Source organism: Lepus europaeus, chromosome 3 (genome assembly GCF_033115175.1).
Source record: "Lepus europaeus isolate LE1 chromosome 3, mLepTim1.pri, whole genome shotgun sequence".
Classification (NCBI taxonomy): Eukaryota; Metazoa; Chordata; class Mammalia; order Lagomorpha; family Leporidae; genus Lepus; species Lepus europaeus.
The window spans coordinates 7,187,390-7,200,842 of record NC_084829.1 but is presented as its reverse complement, the minus strand read 5'-3'; the positions used below and the strand labels follow the sequence as shown (position 1 = coordinate 7,200,842).

Below are 13,453 nucleotides of genomic sequence, written 5' to 3'. Positions count from 1 at the left end.
CTGTTCCACTTCTGATCCAGCTCTCTGCTATGGGCTGGGAAAGCAGTAGAAGATGGCCCAAGTGCTTGAGCCCTTGTACTCGCATGGGAGACCTGGAAGAAGCTCTGGGCTCCTGGCTTCTGACAGATGCAGCTCTGGCCATTGTGGCCACAAGGGGAGTGACCCAGTGGATGGAAGACGTCTCTCTCTCTCTCTCTCTCTCTCTCTCTCTGCCTCTCTGTTACTCTGTCTTTCAAATAAATAAATAAATTTAACAAGATTTGGCTAACAAGAGTGGGCTGATATTCTGCCTCATTCCCCAAGTTTCAAAACCAGTCAAAGCAACATTTGCAGCAGGTACATGTGGAATGCGGGGCTCAACTGATTAAAAAAAAAAAACTATAGAAGCGCCCACAGAATCCCCCTGTGTCAAGGCACACTCACAGCCCCATCGGAGCCTCTGGGCAAGGGGTGGGGTGGGCCAGGGTCCCGAGGGAGCCATCAAGTGCGGGGCTCAGGAAGGCTCCACAGATGTGGGATTTATACCCCAGCACCATCTGGTTTGGTATTTTATGAACTGGAAGCAGCTCAGGGGAGCCGCGGGACACGGCAGCTGCGCTGTGCCTTCCCTGAGAGGCGCGACTACGAGGAAGGGGAGGGAGGCCAGCCTCACACAAGAGTGCAGGCCGTGTGACCTGCTCCCCCAGGGAACCTGCAGATGTCTCGCACCTGTGGGCCACAGTACCCCCCGTGCCTGTCCTAATGAGAGCTGGCTACACATGTGCTCTGCAGAGTACCGCCAGCCCGTTTCCACCAGTGCCGGGCCTCACTCTTGTCCCAGACAACAATCCAGAGGGATGAGCAGAAGTGGCAGGAGTCAAGGCACCTGCCACCCTCCGGCCACAGCCGACCCCTGAGCATTTACTGCCAGCACACCTCTGCCTGTGAAGTCGGCTTGTCACTCAAAACCCGCCAGACAGAGGGTTCGGCAACTAATTCACATCCTACTGGATGTAAAGACATATCCATAATGACACGGCTGAAATGTATATAATAACAAAGTAAATAAAACAGCAGGAACATAAGACAAAGATCCTCATCATTGCAGCCCTCGTGGTGTTTCACGGTCACTCGCAGACCTACAGAGCGGCAGCAGATCGGGGCTGCCCAGCACACGTCCCCGGCCAACGTACACGGGGCAACGTCTGCCTCCTCGTTTCCGGTCTCCTACTCCACCTCGGCGTCCTTTCCGGTGGTGATTTTGCTGTTTAAAGCCACCGAGTGCCGTGCTGAGTGCTGTCTGCAGTCCCTCAGGCCAGGAAGGCTGGCACGCGCCGGACCCAGGAGACACCTGCGTCAGATAAGCTTCGAGGCAGAGAGCTGTGGACCACGAGCCCAAGGTTAACGGGTCAACCGCAGACAGTCAGTAAGGTGCCCTTCATCGGAATCACGTGTAGGGCAAGGTTCTATGTCGATCGTGTCACGGTCACGTGACCAGAGGTTGGCAGGAACTCAACCCCTTGTTTGCTGTAGGATCACAGCTTCTGGGTCTGCCAGCTCTGGGTTCAAGGTGACTTCATGGAGGGAGCTGCACTGCTGGGAGTGACAGCAATCGACGGCACGGACACTCAGCAGCCTTCACCTCTCTGGAGAGCCAAGGGCGCGCTGTCCGGACCCGGGGCCACCGTCTCCGTGAGTGCAGAAATCTCCCTCATGGTACAACACCTTTGATCTCCAGTTTTAGATTTTAAAAATGGAGGAAGAACTCAAATACCTGCAACCCTACATTTTTGCAATGCTCAGCAATTCACAGGTGTTCTGCCTAACCTAGACTCGACAGCAATTAAAAAAAGACTCTGCCCATCCCGCCCCAGTCCCACTGGCGTGTCCAAACTCTAACTACACTATGGAGACGATTACGGGCATGACCCACTCAAGCAGGCTGGGAGGAAACCACCCCAGCTCTCTCAGTAGGAAGCCAGTCAGCTGCAAGAGAAAGGGCACATGGGAACGAGAACAGGCTCCGAGCTTTCTGAACTGAGTGACACTCTATCAGTAAAAAAATTCAGATATACTTATTTGAGAGGCAGAGTTACAGAGAGAGGCATTTTCTTCTTCTTCTTTTTTTTTTTCTTGACAGGTGTTAGTGAGAGAGAGAAAGAAACAGAGAGAAAGGTCTTCCTTCCATTGGTTCACCCCCCAAATGGTCACTACAGCCAGCACTATGCTGATCCGAAGCCAGGAGCTTCCTCCTGGTCCCATGCGGGTGCAGGGCCCAAGCACTTGGGCCATCCTCCAATGCCCTCCTGGGCCACAACAGAGAGCTGGACTGGAAGAGCGGCAACTGGGACAGAATCCAGTGCCCATATGGGATGCCAGCGCCGCAGATGGAAGATTAGCCTAGTGGCCACGGCGCGGGCCAAGAAAGGCATCTTCTATCTGCTGGTTCACTCCCCAGATGACTGCAATGGCTGGAACTGGGCCAATTTGAAGCCAGCAGCCAGGAGTTTCCTCCGGGTCTCCGACTTGGGTGCAGGGGCCCAAGGACTTGGTCTCCAACGTGGGTGCATGGGCCCAAGAACTTGGGCAGTGTTCTGCTGCTTTTCTAGGCTATAGCAGAGAGCTGGATCAGAAATGGAGCAGCCAGGACTCAAACTGGAGCCCATCTGGAATGCTGGCACTGCAGGCAGAGGCTTAACCTACTATGCCACAGTGCTGACCCCCCAGTAAAGATAATTTAAAATTACTTATTTTTAATTGAAAAATAAAAACTATATCAGTACAAAAAAAAAAAAAAAGTCTGAAGGGTTGGCACAGCTCCGGTTCAAGTCCCAGCCACTCAGTCAGATCCAGCTCCCTGCTAATGTACCTAGCAAAGTAGCAGATGATGGCCCAAGTGCTTGGGCCCTGTGCTCACGTGGGAGACTAGATGGAGTTCTGGCTCCTGGCTTCAGCCTGGCTGTTGCAGCCATTTGGAGAGTGAACCTGTGTATAGAAGATGGAAATCTCTCTGACTCTACTTATAAATAAATGAATAAATCTTTTTTTTAAAAATAATTATCTATCTATTTATTTGAGAGGTAGAGCTACAAAGAGCTAGAGAGACACACAGAGAGAGAGATCTTTCATCCTTTAGTTCACTCCCTAAATGGCCACAACAGCCAGAGCTGAGCTGATCTGAAGCCTAGAACCAGGAGCTTCTTCCAGGTCTCCTATGCAGGTGCAGGCACCCCAGCACTTGGGCTGTCTTCTACTGCTTTCCCAGGCCATGGCAGAGAGCTGGATCAGAAGAGGAGCAGCCAGGGCACCAATCGGTGCCCATTTGGGATTGCGGCGCCGCAGGCAGAGGCTTAGCCCACTTATGTCCCAGCACAAGCCCATGAATAAATCTTAAAAAAAAAAAAAAAATTTGAGCACACATCCTATTTGTTGTTTAAATGAGCAATATATTTGTATGTGAGTACAAGTGTTTATGTGTATATATATTCACACAAATATATTAGAAACTATATAAGTGTGTCAAGTACATTATGAAATCTAAAAATAGAAATTTAAGGCTAAGATTAAAAAGTTCTGTCCCCTCCACCCTGTGCCCTGAAGATATTTGGAACAAGCCCCACTTCCGAGACTGCTGTACTGGATCACAACATGCTGGCTGTGAATATGCAGTCTGAATGACGTCAATAAGGTTTGATAACAGGAGTGGTGCCTCTTACTACGGATCAGCATTTACAGCGCCTCCTCAATAGCCATACAATCTTTTTTTTTTTTTTTTGGACAGGCAGAGTGGACAGTGAGAGAGAGACAGACAGAAAGGTCTTCCTTTTGCCGTTGGTTCACCCTCCAATGGCTGCTGCGGCCGGCGCATCTTGCTGATCCAAAGCCAGGAGCCAGGTGCTTCTCCTGGTCTCCCATGCGGGTGCAGGGCCCAGGGACCTGGGCCATCCTCCACTGCCCTCCCGGGCCACAGCAGAGAGCTGGACTGGAAGAGGAGCAACCGGAACAGAATCCAGTGCCCCGACCGGGACTAGAACCGGGTGTGCCGGCGCCGTAGGTGGAGGATTAGCACCGGCCAGCCACACAATCTTAATAACAGATGTTTTTGTCACTTATCTCCATATGCTTCTGTGTCCTCCTCGTCTCCGTCCTCACTTTCCAGCCCTCCCCCACTTTCTGGACAGTTCCATACAGAACAGGGGCTCAGTGAGACAGGGTAGAAGTGCCCACCCTCAACCACAAACTCTGCCCCACAGAAGAGCAGTGGGGGAAGGGGCGGGGGCACAGCTGGTGAGACTTGGCCTTGGATGGCTCATCTCACCTGCCTGCTTTGCAGTCTCAAACCTGCTAGAGATGAGCCCATGAGAAAAGCAGATTCCTGGATCCTGCCCCAGACCTGCTGAAGTTACAGTAACAGGAGGTTGGACCCAGGAACCTGTGTGCGCACGCACAGGGCAGGCGGCTCTCGGGAAGACGAATCCCAGCAAGAGCCCGGTGCGAGGGTCCAGGAAGATCTTAAGACACAAGGCTGTCGGAGCTCGACTGCCCAGGGTTTGCTCGTCCCCTTCCAGCTCCAGCCTCAGTTTCCCTCCTCTCCCGTAACGGGGACTCGGGGGATTGCTGCACATCAGGGAACAGAGCGCTCGCAAGGCTGCAAGGCACGGCTTCAGACTTAATCGTTTGTCTTTCTCAGGGGCGGGGGAGAAATCAGGAAACAGTCTAGCAAACACGGAATCAGGCAAGACTGAGCCGGGATCGCAAAAGGACATGCTCTCCCTGTCCACTCTCAGGAGCTTCAGGCGGTCCTCACGCCTCGGCGTGATCCAAGCACTTGGGGGAGAAGTGGCGCCCTTTCTGGGCAGCCCTCTGTCCCGTGCCACTTGCTGCCCCATCCCCTGGCCGCCCTCTCCAGTCTTAGCACAAAGTTCAAGTAGGCACGGGTCTGTACACGGCACACCTCGGTGTTCCCGGGATTTCACTGGGAAAGACAGGAGTGCACCAGCTCACAGCTAAAGCTGCTGGAAAGTGGGAGCGGGGTGGGGGTGGGGGGTGGGGGTACCCTGCTCTGAAACCAGAAGCACAGTGCAAGGCCGGCTAGAAGGAAGAAACACCCACAGAAACATGCTGCCCTCCCTGCCCCACACTGGGCACCTGTGGACAGACCTTAAACCAAACCAGTGGGGAAAATCATCACCCAGAACACGTGGACGGGCCTCCATCCAACAGACACACAGGGGCTCAACAGGCGCGCCCGAGGCCTGGGGAAGAGCCGGCAGCTGCAGCCCTGTGTCTGTGCAGCTCTGCAAGAACGGGGGCCACCAGGGACCCACGGGCCATGGTGCCATGCGGCACTGGCGCTGGGGGATCTGCAAACCTCTCGTGGGTGCGTCAGTCTTCATTAAGGCCTCGGCCGATGTGGGGCTGTGGGGGTCCTCACAACTCTCCCCTCACCCCTGGGTTGTGGGATAGTCCCACTCTGCCAGGAAATCACAAAGGGCACAGTTGCGAAACAGCAAGAAGGGACAGCGCCGCAGTCACGGGAGAGCGAAGGGCCATGGGACAAGTTCATCTTACAACTCCGAGAGGCCGCCTGTCAGTCCCTCCAGCCCTGGAGAGCCGGCTCTGCGTTAGCAACAGGGTGACTTCCAAATGTCAGCAAGATAATTGCATTTGGGGGAAAGTGTAACTCTTTTCCAGGATTTTTGAAGAAGCTAAATGAAAGAGCTCCCGGGACCCTTCCGAAAACAAAGCTGCTGCTTCAATCCCATCCGAACAGATGACTCTGGGGGAGGGGAGGGATGGCTCAAGGCGAGCCTGCACATGGAACGCAGAGGAGAACAGAACGGCAGGCGTGCAGCCCGCCGTCGGCTGGCGGGGGGGGGGGCACTTGCTGTATGTGAGCGCCAACCGCCAGGCTTACAGCAAGTGCTTCCTGTTCCCCAAGGCCATGCACAGGAGCCAGCGCCACTCAGAAACCCCAGGAGCTCCCACGTGGTAGCCCTTCTTTCCAGACTAGGATGCCAAGTGTTGGTTTACAATTCTGTGTGACCACTCCCTCCCCTGCCCACCTTCACACAGGACACCCCGGGTCCAGAACTTTGGGGTCCTGCCACCCGGGGCTGCTCCACTGGGGTGGCTCCTGTTACTGGGTGCAGAGGCCCTGGGGTGCCAGACTCTGGCAGCAAGGACTACAATGAGAGCTTATCTCCCTGTCCCTGCTCTCTTAGCGTGTGTGCTGTCACTGAGGGTCCTGGGTAGGTGTGGAGCACAGATAGGCAGGGCCTGCCTCCCCCCGCACGAGGAGTTGCTGAGCCCAGTTTGCACTGTGGCCCCCGGCGAGTAAAGGAGTAAAGGTAGAAGACGTTGTCCCAGGGGCCACAATCAGAGGCCTTCGGTATGTGGGCTGGGCTGTCAGGCCACGGGCAGGCTCTGTCCCAGAAGGGTCTGGCTCTAACCTCTCCTGTGCCCAACCCTTCCTGTCTCTACTTCACATTCATGGGGTCAAAGCCCCAGCCTGCGGCACTGGTACTAGTCCCAGCTGCTCCTCTTCCAATCCAGCTCTCTGCTGTGGCCTGGGAAAGCAGTGGAGGATGGCCCAAGTGCTTGGGCCCCTGCACCCACACGGGAGACCCAGAAGAAGCTCCTGGCTCCTGGCTCCGGATCAGCCCAGCTCCGGTCATTGCAGTTATTTGGAGAGTGAACCAGCAGACGGAATATCTCTGTCTGTCTGTCTGTCTGTCTCTCTCTCTCCCTCTGCCTGCAAGTCTGTCTCTCAAATAAATAACTCTTAAAAAATTTTTAAAAAAACCGCACACTCAGCATTTGCACTGGCAAAATGCCAACACCAGGCTGCCCGAGCCATCCAAGCAAGGTGCCCTGTTGCTTAAAGGCGTCCAGAACCCTCAAGTTCCAAAGTATAACTTTCAGCACAGCTTGAGGGCGAAACTCGGGAGGCAGGACTCAAACCAGAGGGAAACAGACACTCAGCTTCCCAATCGTGACAAAAAACAAAAGGAGAGGAGAGCCAAAGGACACGTCGCTTTCATGTCCCCTGCCTAGTCCACAGTACGTGGCAGGAGCCCCGGAACTGGACTCGCCACCGCCAGCCCTAGGCGTAAACGCTGGAAAGCTTAGTGGCACAGAGGACACGCGCCCTAAGCGATGGCAGCAGACGGAAACCTGCACCGAGGACTCGGCCCAGGACGAGGGCTGGGGCTCCTGCCCCTTCGATCTCACGAGGCCTCAAACCTGTTTTCCAGATGGGGAAACTTAGCCCCCACTGCCCGAGGCCACAGAGATGCCAGGCGGCGAGGTGGGCGGGAGCCAGCTGGCTTAACGAGGCTGGGGCGCACGGAGCACTTGGGGGACAGCTGTCGGCGGACGGCCCCACCACGCACAGCCCCCCCGGCGCATCGTCAGTAACTGCGCCCCGGGCTCAAGTGGGAGCTCACGCCTGACTCCTGCAGCCCCGGGAGCCAGGTGGGCAGACCCAGCCCGATTCCCGAATCCCTCACTCATTAGGGCGATTTAACGGGAGACACTGGCATTCCTTTTAAAGAGGATTTCATGCTTCATTCTCCCTGCCCTGCCTCCAGGGGCCAGAAGGAGTGAGTGCAAACAGCCTCTCCTCGGCGCCCCACCCGGCTCAGACATTCCTCGCCTCAGCCCACCCTCCCCTGCCCATCCCGGGGCCAGAGACTGACACCCACAGCTGCACTAATCTCGCCCAGTTGCTGTGAGCAGCAGTGACGGCCCAGTGACAGGGCCCTGGCAGGCAGCGAGCCCTCCCCACGCCCCAGGAACCAGCCCAGGCTGCCCACCCCGGCCCAACATGCTGCTCAGACTGTTCTAGCAAGCCGGCGTGGCGTGCAGCTCGGGCAGTCTGAGGGCGCGGGTGTGGAAGCCAGGAAGTCATTCTGCCGTGGGTGGGGGGCAGGGCAGGACAGCCCCAACGAGGGTGCCTCCAACTGCGAGGCCAGAAGAGGCATCCTCCCAGCCCAGCCCCAGCATCATTTTAAAGGCAGTCCACCAGGCCGAGCCTCAGACCCCCGAATTCTTAGAAACGAGACACGGGTAGACATTTCCTTGTATTTCCCCATTTTTAGAATGACATTCGGCAAGGACGGGACCGATGTCACGTGGGTGAACCTGGGGGCGTCTCTGCAGGTAGCTGGGGGTGCAGTGAAGGGAGCTGAACAGTTGCGGATGCAGGGGGGAGAAGGTTCTCGCCTCTCCCTCCCGGGGCCCCGCTGTCAGCTGTCCGCAAGGGGGTGGCTCGCCAATCTTACTCATGGAGACCTCTCGGGCCTCCCACATGCCAATTCCTTTTGCTTGCTTATTTAATTCATCTGAAAGGCGGAGAGACAGATTTCCCATCTACTGGTTTACTCCCCAAATGCCGGCAACATTGGGGGCCGGGCCAGGCTGAAGTCTGGAGGGATGAACTCCACCTGGGTCTCCCCTGTGAGTGGCAGGGACCCAACTACTGGAGCCGTCACCTGCTGCCTCCCAGGGTGTCCATTAGCAGGAAGCTGGAATGGGGAGTGGAGCACTTTGAGACTGGACGCAGGAGATGCAAGTGAGGGCGTGACCACTGCACCAAATGCCAGCCCCAACAAAATTCCTGACGCAGATCTGCAGGCCATTGCCTTCACCTGTAAAACCTCAGCGATGACGCCCTCCCCGGGGAGAAAGCCCAGCAAAGCCCCATGGCAGGAGCGCGGATCTGAGCGAGAAGCCCTACACCAGCCCGTCCACGCCTCCCGGCCCTGAATTGACCTCTGGTGCTTTGCTTTCTATCAATCGCTCCCTGCCTCGTAGCACTGGTTTCCTCCAGAGCGTCTGACACTTGCTGAAGACCCCATCATTTGTCGGGTACACTTTACCTGCAGAACGGTAAAATTACTTGTTGCCTAATCTCCTGTAATCAAGGGGCCAGCTAAGATTATACAACAACTTGGGCTGAGTTTCGCTCTCCTTGGCAGCCTGGCTGGCACGGAGACCACCCCAGCTTCTGGTCCGCCCTGAGGAGGAGCCGGCTGAGATGGGACCTGTGCGTCAAAGCCACTGTTGCCCTCCCTGCCGTCTTAAAACCTGCTAGGAGGGCCCTGGAGCCCGACCGTGGCTGGTTCACGCTGCGACAGCTGTGACAGCACCACGTGTGCCAGGTTTCAAACACGCAGCTATTCCTCCATATCCTTGGGTCTCGCATCTGAAGATTCAATCAACGACCAGTAATTAACACACACGTCTTCCCCCTTGTCATCATTCCCCAAACAATATGACATAACTGGCTCGGCTGCCGATTCCAGCTTCCTGCTAATGCACTCCCTGGGAGGCGGCAGGTGATGGCTCAAGTGGTTGGGTCCCCGCCATCCCCCTGGGAGACCCAGATGGAGTTCCTGGCTCTTGGTCCCACCTGGCCCAGCCCTGACTGTTATGGGTATTTGGGGGAGTGAACCCATAAATGGGAGATTCTGGTTTCTTTTTCCCTTTCAAATTAAATCAAGATAAAATTCTTAAAAAGTATGTGGGAGGCTATGGTTACATGCTACGTAAATACCACATCATTTGACTTAAGGAACTGGAGCATCCAAGAGTGGTGTCCAAGGGGACTGCATCTCCACCAAGGGAGACCGCATTTGTAAAATGTGTCACCAACAGCTGCTATACAGATTATACAATGGCATTACATTTTTATTATATTGGCATAATCACAGCGTTATTTACTCTGCCTGCTTCTGTAGTTAGTGATTTGTTTTACAATTATTTGACAGGTAGAGAGACAGAAAGAGTTCCCATCCACTGGTTCATTCCACAAATGTCCATGTTGGTCAGGGCCAAATCCAGGTCTCCCAAGTGGGCGGCAGGGACCCAATTACTTGAGCTATCACCGCTGCTCTGAGTGTCCACAGGAGCAGGAATCAGGAGCCAGAGCCCGGCATGAAACCCAGGCACTGGCACGGTGACACAGGTGTCTTAACTGCTAAGCCAAACACCTAGCTGCCCCCTGCCCATTTTGTAATTTTATTTTCAAAAGGCAGTGAGAGTGACACCGAGACAGACACGAGAGAGAAAGAGAGAGAGAGAGAGAGAGAAGGGAGGGAGAGGAAGAGGGAGGGAGGGAAAGAGGGAGGGAGAGAAAGAGAGAGCTTCCATTGGCTGGCTGGCTCATGGAAGCCAGGGAGCCCAGAAACTCAATCCAGGTGGCCAGAGTGGGTGGCAGGGACACAACTTCTTGAGCCCTGACCCGCCGCCTCCCAGGGTGTTTATTAGCAGGAAGCTGGAACTGGACCCTGGACACTCTTACATGGGCTGCAGACTCCCCAAGCGGCATCTTCAGCACCATGTCAGATGCCTACGTACTTTTTACCTTTCAGAGCGCAGCTCCGGGAAAGTCTCCAAGGACGCCCATTCCACTGCCACAGGTGGCTGCGGACCTGGCCCCCCTTCCCCGCCTCTCTTCCTTCTCTGAGGAGCTGTGGGGAGGAGGCCCCGAGCCACGCAGGACCCCAAAGGGCTAAAGGAATCCGCAGGTGGCTTCCTGTCTTTCTCTCATCCTAAACCAACACTGCGAATGCGGAATACAGCAGGACAGAGGAAGGGGCACCCAGCCTCTCTGCAAGCTGGGATGTCCAGCGCTTTCTGATTAAGGAACAGCAGGCGCCTTGCCAGCTCTGGTGGGAGGGAAAGCGCGCAAAGGCAGCACAGGGCGAGGCCAACAGCTGGTTTGAGTTAGAAACTTTCTGTCTAAACTGGTAGCATCCCACTGTGGTTCTGCAGCCTCTGGGTTTGAAAATGGAGCTGGTGGCTATTTTAGCTCTGGGCTAACAAGCAGTCTCTCCCACGAGCCAGTGTCACAGTTCACTGCCTGGCTCGGCCCTGCTGGCCTGTGCCTGCCCCCAAGGCCTCCTCCAATAGCAGGCTATTATGTGGACTGGCAGAGCAGAGAGGAGAAAGCGACTTAACCAAATTCTGTAATCGGCTCCCTCTGGTTTCCCGATACCTGCCCCACCCCGCTTAGCAACCATGCCTACCTACAGGCACCAGGCAGGGGCAGGTGCTCGCCCCACACACAGGATGCCTAGCCACCTCTCAAATTTTTAGAAATTTTAATTAATTTCATTTATTTGAGAGAGAGGAGAGGGAGAGGGGGAGAGAGAGAGGGAGAAAGAAAGAGAGACAAAGAAAGAAAGAGAGAGAGAGAGAGAGAAACAGAGGTTAGATCTCTTATCTGTTAGTTCACTTCACAAATGCTCCCTATAACCAGGCCAAAGCCAAGAAGCTGGGAACTCAATCCAGGTACTGATGTCAGTAGCAGGGACACAATTACTTGAGCTATCACCTGTTGTTCCCTAGGGTGTGCATTAACAGGAGGCAGGAGTTGGGAGCGGAGTTGGGGCTCAAACCCAGGCTACTCCAACATGGGATGCCTGAGTCCCGACTGGTGGCTCATCCCACCTCCTCCTCTGCTTTATTGGCCGTGTCACCGCCAGCTGCCGTGGGGCCAGACAACAAGACCCCCACCAGCGAAAGGGCATGAGCGGTGTGTAGGTGAGGAAGACCCACCGCTCTGTAGCTGCACGTACAGCCTTGAAGCTGGGGCGGGGGAGCTGCCTACCACATCCTGCCTGTCCTGCACGTGGCCCAAGCCACCAGTGTCCAGGGCGATCCCCACCTCCGCCCACGCTGAGGACACCACCAGCCTCTCCCTGGGGCAGTTCCTGGTCCAGGAGATGCCGGCCAGCATTTCAGAAAGGGACACGGTGCTGTGCAGAGACGTCTCCTGAGAGCCACATTATTTTTCCTGCAGGACAGAATCAAGGAGAAGGGGGCCGATGGGTAGTTTCTAAGATGATACCTGATCAGAGAGAGACAAAAGACGAGTAGCGCAGGTACAAGCAGTGAGTTCACCATCGGCCAGCTGTGCGGCAGGCAAGGCCGTGCAGGATCTGGGAGCCAGGGTCCCACTGGCTGCTGCTGCTGCCTCTACCCATGCCCCTCCTCGTCTGGCTCCTCTGGCAACTTTGCTCAGCTGGCCAAGCTGTTCGGTCTGGAGAACCATCCCAGGGGCCGGTGCTATGGTACAGTGGACTAAGTTTTCACCTGCAGCACCAGCATCCCATATGGGTGCTGTATCTCAACTGCCCCTCTTCTAATCCAGCTCTCCGCTTATGGCCTGGGGAAGCAGTGGAGGATGTCCCAAGTCCTTGGGCCCCTGCACCCGTGTGGGAGACCTGGAAGAAGCTCTTGGCTGCTGGCTTCGGTTCGGCTCAGCTCCGGCAGTTACAGCCATTTGGGGAATGAACCAGCAGATGGACCTTTCTCTCTGTCTCTCCTTCTGTCTGTAACACTACCTCTCAAATAAATAAATAAAATCTTAAAAAAAAAAAAAACACAGAGCCTTTCCAGTGTCCCCCCACTCATGGCCACCCACATCCTGGCTACGCTGTCGCTGTTAGCAGAGCTGCCAAGCTGTGTTCCCGGATCTCTCAGAACCACAGAGCGAAGCAACAGCAAAGGCCAGATGCGTTTTCTCAGCAGACACAAAGCAACAACGGTGTTTAGAATCACAGAAGGCCCAGGCAGGGACACAGGGATGGCCAGGTGCTGCCCCTCCTTTAGTGTGAAGTGGGGGGTGCAGGGGGTGGAGGCTGTAGGTGAGCAGAGCAGGGCCTGGGGCCTGACACCCAGCCTAGTGGACGACTTCCCGAGCCCACGCGGTTCCAGGAAGACCTCACCACAGCTGTTCAGCAAACTTTCCCTCTGCTTTCTCACCCCACCCCCACGGAAAACTGCCGACTCACCTGTGTAAGGGGCAGGATACCTGACCTGGCTGGCTTCCAGGGACCACACAGTGAGGCTCTGCCCCCGACAAATCGAATCATTTCATTCCCAGTGCACAGGAAATCTGCTTCGTCCACCAGGGATTTCAGGAAAACGGATGCCCAAGTCCCTGCACTGCACTCCCAAGCCTTCTTCTAGAAGTTCCAGAAGTTGTAGCGTTCTACAACTGGGCAGAGGCTGCCCACGGCCCAGGGATGAGCCTCTGCTGTGTGTGGCTCCAGGATGGGCTCCCTTCGCATTCCCCCAATGCTTGCTTTCTTTTAAATAGTTATTTACTTATTGATTCACTTGAAAGGTAGAGTGAGAGAGAGAGAGAAACAGCAGTATCTTCTACCTGCTGGTTTATTCCCACAATAGCCAAGGCTTCGCCGGGCCTAAGTGAGGAACTCTGTCTGGGTCTCCCACACAGGACGGCAGGAACCCATCTTCTGCCTCCCACCAGTTGCATGAGCCGGAAACTGGATTGAAAACAGAGGCTGAACTCAAACTAGCACTCCAATATGGGGTGCAGGCATCCCAAGCAGCAGCGTCATCTGCTGAGCCACAAGGCCTGCCCCAACAGTCACACTGTAAATGTGACAATTCTGTAGGGAAAAAATATTTTAAAAAGATTGCTCATTTGGCAGGCAGA

At 55.3% G+C, this 13,453-nt stretch overlaps 1 protein-coding gene across 5 annotated transcripts in view; it reads right to left on the bottom strand.

Annotated features, from left to right (window-relative positions):
- RREB1 (ras responsive element binding protein 1) overlaps window positions 1-13,453 on the bottom strand; it is a 135,331-nt gene that overhangs the window by 25,657 nt on the left and 96,221 nt on the right. The window lies entirely within an intron of this gene.